This window comes from Dermacentor variabilis, chromosome 11, assembly GCF_050947875.1.
Source record: "Dermacentor variabilis isolate Ectoservices chromosome 11, ASM5094787v1, whole genome shotgun sequence".
Taxonomy (NCBI): Eukaryota; Metazoa; Arthropoda; class Arachnida; order Ixodida; family Ixodidae; genus Dermacentor; species Dermacentor variabilis.
In genome coordinates, this window is record NC_134578.1 from 97,393,158 (window position 1) to 97,401,465 (window position 8,308).

The 8,308-nt window shown below is 53.2% G+C and overlaps 1 protein-coding gene across 1 annotated transcript in view; it reads right to left on the reverse strand.

Moving 5' to 3' along the window:
• The window catches only part of LOC142563905 (uncharacterized), a 129,801-nt gene extending 121,694 nt beyond the window's left edge, over positions 1 to 8,107 (reverse strand). The window contains exon 1 of the mRNA XM_075674606.1: positions 7,711 to 8,107. The gene's annotated coding sequence lies outside the window, so the exon portion shown is untranslated. The remainder of the gene's footprint in view (positions 1 to 7,710) is intronic.
• Between the last annotated feature and the right edge of the window lie 201 nt (positions 8,108 to 8,308).

Consider the following 8,308-nt stretch of genomic DNA (forward strand, 5'->3'; position numbering starts at 1 on the left):
GCGATTCCGCAGCTACGATGGATGTAGTTCACCCGTCTTACGTAGAACCCCATATGTTCACGGGCGAGTGCGCATGGATCAAGCAAGCCGTGGAAGCTCATAGCGTGTGTCTGCCGGTAGCAAAAGTGCTTATTGAAGGACCTTTCGGAGCGCTTGAGACGGAGGCGGCAGTGTCATCTATGCTGCCACCCCAGTACCCGTACCTATTTTCAAACAGGTCCGATCACCTCCTGCGCGAGAAGGGGCTTTTGTTTGGTGAAGCTAGTGTTCAGGCCTTAACCAGATCGAAGGTTCGGGAGCTCGCTGCAAAGGCGGTAGTTGCGGGGCCGACGTTATCAAACAACGAAAAAGGGTCAGAGGCGCAGCAAGCTGATATTCAGAGCACGCCCGAACAGAATAAAATTGAGTCTGTAGCGTTGAAGGCGCCAGATACTGGAGAGGAAAATCCCGACGCGGGAAAGTTAGAAGAGCTATCTACTGATTTGCTCATCGCGCCTACGTCAGACGGACTTGATAGGTTGCTAAAAGTCAGCCGGACGGCTTTGATAGCCGAGCAAAAAAAGGATGGCAGCCTGGAAAACGTGCGCTGCAATGTCAAAGAAGGTATCGCCAGGAAAACTGCGCGTTTTGTGGAAAGAGGTGGAGTCCTGTACCGGAAGTATCTAGACCGCCGAGGAGTGGAGTTCGATCAGCTGGTCGTGCCTCAATGCTATCGTCAGGATCTGTTGCGCTTGTCACATGGGGGTTCGTGGTCCGGACACCTAGGAGTTAAGAAAACTAAGGACCGTCTCTTGCAAGAGTACTATTGGCCAGGGTGTTTTCGGGACGCAGACCATTTCGTGAGGACATGTGACACTTGTCAGCGGGTGGGCAAACCAGGGGACAAATCGAGGGCGCCGTTGAAATTGGTACCTATCATTACGGAGCCTTTTAGACGGCTCGTTATTGATACAGTGGGACCTCTGCCGGTAACAGCCACGGGGTACAGACACATTTTGACTGTGATCTGCCCAGCGACAAAGTTCCCTGAAGCAGTGCCGCTTAAAGAACTCAGCTCAGTTGAGATAGTTAATGCACTACTGTCCATATTTGCGCGAGTTGGTTTTCCTGCAGAAATTCAATCAGATCAGGGCACAGTGTTTACTAGCGCTTTGACGACAACTTTTCTCGAAAGGTGTGGGGTAAAGCTGCTACACAGCTCAGTGTACCACCCACAGTCGAATTCCGTTGAGAAGCTCCACTCCGTCATGAAGCGCGTGTTGAGAGCCTTGTGTTTTGAACATCAAACTGACTGGGAGCTGTGTCTGCCTGGGGTGATGTTTGCTTTAAGGACCGCGCCGCATGCGGCTACGGGGTTTTCGCCAGCTGAACTGGTGTACGGTCGCTCGCTTCGATCTCCGCTTCGCATGCTTCGAGAATCATGGGAAGGTAGGGGCGACGACCCAGTCGTGGTGGAGTACGTGCTTAAGCTCCTCGAACGCTTAAGAAGGGCACAGGAGTTGTCAGGTGAAGCAATGACAAAGGCCCAGCAGAGGGCCAAGGTTTATTATGATCGGACAGCCAGGGCCCGTCGTTTTGAGGTTGGCGATGAGGTCATGATATTGCGCACATCGCTAAACAACAAACTAGACGTGCAGTGGGAGGGCCCAGCGCGAATTGTTCAGAAACTGTCGGACGTTAACTACGTGGTAAGTCTGCCAGGAAAGCGGAAAGCACAGCAAGTTTACCACTGTAATCTGCTCAAACCTTATAGACAAAGGGAAGCAGTGGTGTGCATGATGGTAAACGTTCCTGAAGAGCTTCCGGTCGAGCTTCCGGGACTAGGCTCAGTGACGAACAGGGAAGACACCGGTCAAGTCATTAGTGACCTTATCAGTAAAGCACCGCTGTCGCCTGAGCAGAAAACCGAACTACACCAGCTATTACAAGAGTTTCAAGGTCTGTTCTCTGAGAGGCCTGGTAGGACTTCTGTACTTACTCATGATATAGAACTTACCTCCACAGAGCCAGTACGATCCAAGGCGTATCGGGTGTCACCCCGCCAGAGCGATATTATGGAGGCTGAGGTAAAGAAAATGCTACAGCTCGGTGTTATTGAGGCAGGTGAGAGTGATTATACCTCCCCTTTGATTTTAGTTGAGGTACCGGGCAAGGAACCTCGTCCTTGCGTCGACTACCGCAGGCTTAATTCCATCACTAAGGATCAAATTTATCCGATCCCTAACATCGAGGAGCGCCTTGAGAAAGTTAGTAGCGCTCAGTTTATTTCCACCCTAGATCTTGTCAGGGGTTATTGGCAGGTTCCACTTACAGAAGAGGCTAGTAGGTATGCGGCGTTCATTTCACCAATGGGAACATTCCGTCCTAAAGTGTTGAGTTTTGGTTTGAAGAACGCGCCATACTGTTTTTCAAGTCTCATGGATAAAGTGTTGCGGGGACAGCATGAATTCGCTTTACCGTATCTAGACGACGTAGCGATATTCTCCGCATCCTGGTCTGAGCATATGACACACTTGCGGGCAGTGCTAACCCGCCTGCGCGAAGCAGGCTTGACAGTAAAGGCTCCTAAGTGCCAGTTAGCACAGGCCGAGGTTGTCTACCTCGGTCACGTGATTGGTCAGGGTCGTCGCCGCCCCTCTGAAATAAAAGTGGCCGCTGTGCGAGACTTTCCGCAACCGCGCACAAAGACCGATATTCGGTCGTTCTTAGGTGTCGCCGGCTACTATCAGAGGTACATCCCTAGGTACTCTGATATCGCGGCTCCCCTGACGGATGCTCTAAGAAAGACAGAGCCTCAAACAGTCGTCTGGGACGAGACAAAGGAAAGAGCTTTTAGCGCCCTAAAGAGTGCCCTAACAAGCCAGCCTGTGCTACGATCGCCAGACTATACAAAGGGGTTCATTGTTCAGTGCGATGCTAGTGAGCGAGGCATGGGCGTTGTACTGTGCCAACGGGAAAATGGAGAAGTAGAACACCCCGTCCTGTATGCTAGTCGTAAGCTGACCAGTCGTGAGCAGGCGTATAGCGCCACCGAGAAAGAGTGTGCATGTCTCGTGTGGGCCGTTCAGAAATTGTCATGCTATCTAGCCGGCTCGAGGTTTATCATTGAGACAGATCACTGCCCTCTCCAATGGCTGCAGACCATCTCTCCCAAAAATGGCCGCCTCCTGCGCTGGAGCCTCGCTTTACAACAATATTCCTTTGAGGTGCGTTACAAAAAGGGGAGTCTCAACGGTAACGCCGATGGCTTAAGTCGAAGCCCCTAACGTAGGAATCAGCCTCAAAATTGTTTGTTACTGATGTTTTTCTTCCTGAGGCAGGATTTTTTTTAACATATTGCTTTTGTTTAGTGTTTCAAAGTGATGATATGCTTTCTAGTGCAATTTTTCAATTTGTGGACGCGTTCTGAGTGATGCTAGACTACTGTAAGGAACTAGGCAGTGGTATAAAAAGGGGAAAGAGCCTGGCAGGGCTTAGTGAGGGTTGTGCCGTGCTTGCTGACTGAGCGGTTGAGTTTTCAGCGTAGTTCTAACGCTTGCCGGGAACGAGAACAAAAATGTGAACTCTCCCGAAGTCACTTTGCAGTGTCCCGTGCGAACCTGAACGAGAGAACGAGGCCTTCTCTGTGCGCTGCGCTCAAGAAACGTCAAGGGACGCCCGACTTCGGTTATGAGCATCATCGAGCGACATCCCTCCGGACAGCGGATGCAGTCCCCTGTCCATCGGGATCTCCTTCCCCCGGCGGGGCGGTCTGTTGCGTTTCGCCTGCGACACGTGGTTTTGCCGGCGCGACTGCGGCGGGGCGGCGGACATTTTGGCCCGATCGTCGTCACCGCAACACTCATCGCCAGGTGTTTCCAGGCGCGTCTGCGGCGATGCGACCGCCTAGGGATTTCGTTCCAGTCATTGTGCCCGAAACAGGCGATGCCAAAGCAGGGATCTCATTCCAGTTATTGGGCCCGAAACAGGCGATGCCAAAGCAGGGATCTCGTTCCAGTCGTTGTGCCCGAAACAGGCGATGCCAAAGCAGGGACCATCTTCTCGTTACAGTCATTGTGTCCGACCGGCAGCGCCACGACAGTGTGCTGCGCAGCGCCACGACCAGGTGCTACGAGATCGTGCGCAGCGCCACGACATGGTGCTACGGCGTCGCTACGACAGTGTGCGTCACCATTAGCCCATTGTACATTCACGTGCTCGTCTTTTGAGGGGTTCCTTCTTGCCCTCAACTGCGAGAGTATAAAAACAGCTGCCCCCGGACGCCAGAGGAGGGCTCCGATTTCTTCAGTTGAGTGAAGTGCTCTCCCGTCTCTCTACTTCGGTCAAACCTGACCGCCAACTCTTTGCGATGTTAAAATAAACAAGTTGTTTCGTTGTTACCAGTCGACTCATGCTTTGCCGGGACCTTCGGATGCTTCGAGTTGTACCCCAGGCCGCCAGGCCAACGCTACCCTTGGGGCTTGCGACCCAGGTACAACCACGGGCGTCAGCGCCGAGTTCCCAACAGATCGTACCAGCAGTCGGATCCAAACACCCCGCAGCGTTTAGGCGCGTTCACATAGGTTTTGTTAAATAATAAAGAAACGTCAATTTTGTGAGCCCAAGGTACGCGATTGCTATGACAGAGCACAATCGCAGTGTGAAGGCTACCAACTCGAAGGCGACCGTTGCTATGTAGTAACGGAGCCTACGCGTCGTATACAGCCGAGTTTCGGCCGCTCTACATGCAGCTTATGAATAAGAAAATGTCTTTTAGAAGGCCATTTTTACATCTTGTGCGTCGTTGAAATATCGCCAACTGTTCATTCAAGTCACTAAAAATGTCGCTGATTGCTAAACGCAAAACTTTGTCATAAACAGAATAATATATCCATAAGCGCAACAACAAAATGGCTAAAATGATGACACCGATTAAATAGAGGTAAATTACTAAAATCAAATCTGCTCTATAAGAGAAAGCTTGACAACAGCTGTTGGATTTGCCAATGTGCAGCCGACAGTGCCCGCTTTGAAGAATGTGTGTGTGAGCATGTCGCCTAGCAAATGGCCTATTTCGCCATTCTTATAACCGGGGAGGGGGGGGGGTACGTCCCCCTCCCTTCGGCAGATTCGCCTGTGATAAGCCTCCTACGGCTGCAGGAAGCGTTCGCTTTTTGGTGACACGCTTTTTGCTAAACTCACAGAGAAATAGTCGGGGAGGGGACAGATGCGCCCCTGCCCCCCCCCCCCCCCCGCCCCCTAGATACGCCTATGTGGTTGGACCGGGAATATTGAAATCTCGATATTTCGTCCGGGTGTTTTTATCACTTTTTGAAATGTTGTTCATGACATTCGATTCCCGTTGCAGAGCGCGCGATCACGCCATGCTGTAGTCGTGGCAGTTTTCGGCTACTTGCTTACCACTTTTGTGTCGTGAGAGTGACCCCGGCGTCCACGCGCTTTAGCCAAATCCCAAATCAAATGAACAGCGCCTCACGAGAACTTAAACATCGCCCCAGAATTCTCATCTGCGTGCAATACTAGCTTGACAAACAATATATAGAACCTGACTCGTCAAAACTAACCTATACTGTCAATCTGGGCGGTGTCTAGTTTTACCACATTGCGCAGTTCGGTTACGCTAACGTTCTGGGCCAATCACAGCCGCCATAGTCTAATCTAATCGGCGTTGAGACGGCGAATTCGACAGTGTGGCGTAATTTGAGCTCGAAACTGCACCGATCTACAAAAGAACGGTGATGTCCACCAGAGTGCGCGGCTACCGGAAAGAAATCTCGTGTCATAGTACTTGTCTCTCAGCACACCCTATTTTTTTTTCTTTTTTGGCTGATATGTGATAAATATCATTACGCATTTGAGCAGAGATTTTTTTGAAAGCTGATATTCCGGCGGCAATCAAACTGACTAACCCGCTGTTACCGCTCACCGACAATCAGTTCGGTTGATCAAGCACGCTATGCCCATGCTTTCTTTTTTCTTTTCTTTACATTCCTTGTTGCGTGTCGTCGCTAAAGCGTGCATGGAGGATCTTTATTCGTCACATTCGCCTTGAGTCCATGTCCCTACGGCACGACATACACAACTACCCGACGAGGAACGTTAAACCGCAGCGCTCAGCGAGGGCCCATTCATGGCGGTTTTGAAAATCACTGAAGCGTTCCAACTTCGGAATGAGTGGCCTTGCTACGAGCTCAGGAGCGGTGCGCTGTGCAGTACAAACGACACAGCTAGCAGCTGAAAACCGTGCCTTCCGTTGTTAGCCTAAAAGCTGCTTCGCAGGTTGAACGTCTGCCACTAAAAAGTCATCTTTTTTTTGACAAGACAGTTAAGCAAACTAGCGTGACTCGTTTTTCCGTCAGCAGCCTTTCATGGTTAACGAACGCAGTTGGCACGGTGTGGTTTGATCATGACGAGTGTCGTTCACGCGTACAGAACAGGCGAACTAACGAGGTATATCTTTAACAATATTCTCCGACGTAACTCAACACTGCTTACTCGCGCGTTTTTGCTCACGCTCGTTCAAAAAAACCGCTCGTGAAAAGGCCAACCGGAGCGAGTGACCCACAAAGAGACGGGGGGAGGTCGGGTGCAACCCGGTATATATCGCGCGCACCGGGCCGTTTCAAGTCTGCAGCAGTGTTTGTCGCGATTGAGACGGGGTGCCCTGCCTCTTCGGTGCATGGTCCGGAGCTCTGAAACCACCAGACCCCCCCCCCGCTCCGCGCAGCACACTCAAACCCCGCGAGCAAGCGACAAACAGCGCGCACACTGCTGGCAACGTCGTCACACGAAACGTGGCACGCTTCCAAAAACGGAACGTCCGCGAAAAGTTGCTGCCTGTCGCACTCCCCCCCCCCCCCCCCCCCCCTCGTCACGGCAGAGCGCTCAATCGGCGCATTCAACGCCTCGCTTTCTTTCAAATGCAAGCACGATCGGAACGTACCGGGCGATCGGCAACACCCGATAGCTTCTTTCTACAACATTTACAAGTTGTGGGGCGGTCTTCCCCGCAGAAGCGAAAAAAGAAGCACCGCCAGAGCTGAGGTCGAGCAAAACCCAAGACGCGACAACAGCGTCCAGGTGTTGGACGAATCCCTTGCGTCAATGGAGCGCGCGACATCGGTATTGCCCGCACCTTGGGCAAGCGATGGATAGATAGATCGAGCTTCTCGTGCTCCCGAGGTGACGCGCAGGTGCTGTGTTGGTGCGCACGCGCAAGGCGTTCAAGCGTATCGTTTGTTGCGAGCGCGGGGTTGCGAACTTCGCACGCAATGCATGCGCGCGCGCGCAAGCGAACAGACGCACACGAAAAAACGCTCGCTTTGCACGGGTGGACGTAGGCTTCTGTTTTAGGGAAGGCCTCTGCAGCCAAGGGCGTTGGACGAAACACACACACAAAAAGGTGGGGAGTGGGGGGGCAAAAAGAACTTGGCACAAGCATCGGAGAGGGGCCTCGATGTCGAGCTAGCGAGCGAGCCGGTTCAACGGACGCCTCTCTCCATGAGTCAGATCCGCCGGCAGTTCTTATCCGGCGGTCCCTGACTCATCAGCCGCGCGTTCCGCAGGGACCGTCGTTCGCGAGTTGTAGTACGCGCACCCGCTCGAAACTGGAAGCGACGCGGGCGGGCAGCCCGTGGTTTTCTTTTCTTTTCAAACATCGCGAGCGAGCAAAGCGCGCGCAAAAGGAAAGGTTGAGCCGCCGCCACTCACCCCGAGCTTAGACCAGCGGCCATGCAATTGCAGCCGTCTCCGGCAACAGCAGAACCGTCGACGCAGGGCAGCAGCAGCAGCTTAGGCATCCGAACCCGAAAGCAGAGTGGCCCGTGTTTTCGCTTTTCCCGAGTCGCACGCACACACACACATTTGCACGGCGGCGCAAGTTTCTGTTTTCTTCAGACGACGTCGCGCGACGAAGCAGCAGCCCGGCCAGCGCAGCGGACACTGGAGCCGCGCTGCGACGGTGCCATCGTGGTCGAAGAAGGAAGGACTCGGCGAGCAGCAGCAGGAAGCGAGCGCTCTCACAACACCGGCCACTGCCGCTTCTCGGCCGCCATGGCAGACTCCCCCCGTGCAGCTTTTGCTTACGCCACCGGGATGACTCATGCCTTGCTGCGCCGAAAACCTGGCGCGGCGGAGACACACGCGCACACGCTGCTCTCTCTCCCTCTCTCTCTCTCTCAATCTTGTTCTCACTCTCTTTCTCCTCGCCGTGCTTGGCTTCCTCTCTCACCTCTCTCTCTCGACTGCTCCGCCGTTTGGCTGTGCGGGCGAAGCGAGCTGAGGAGGCGATCCTGCTGCTTCTGTTTGC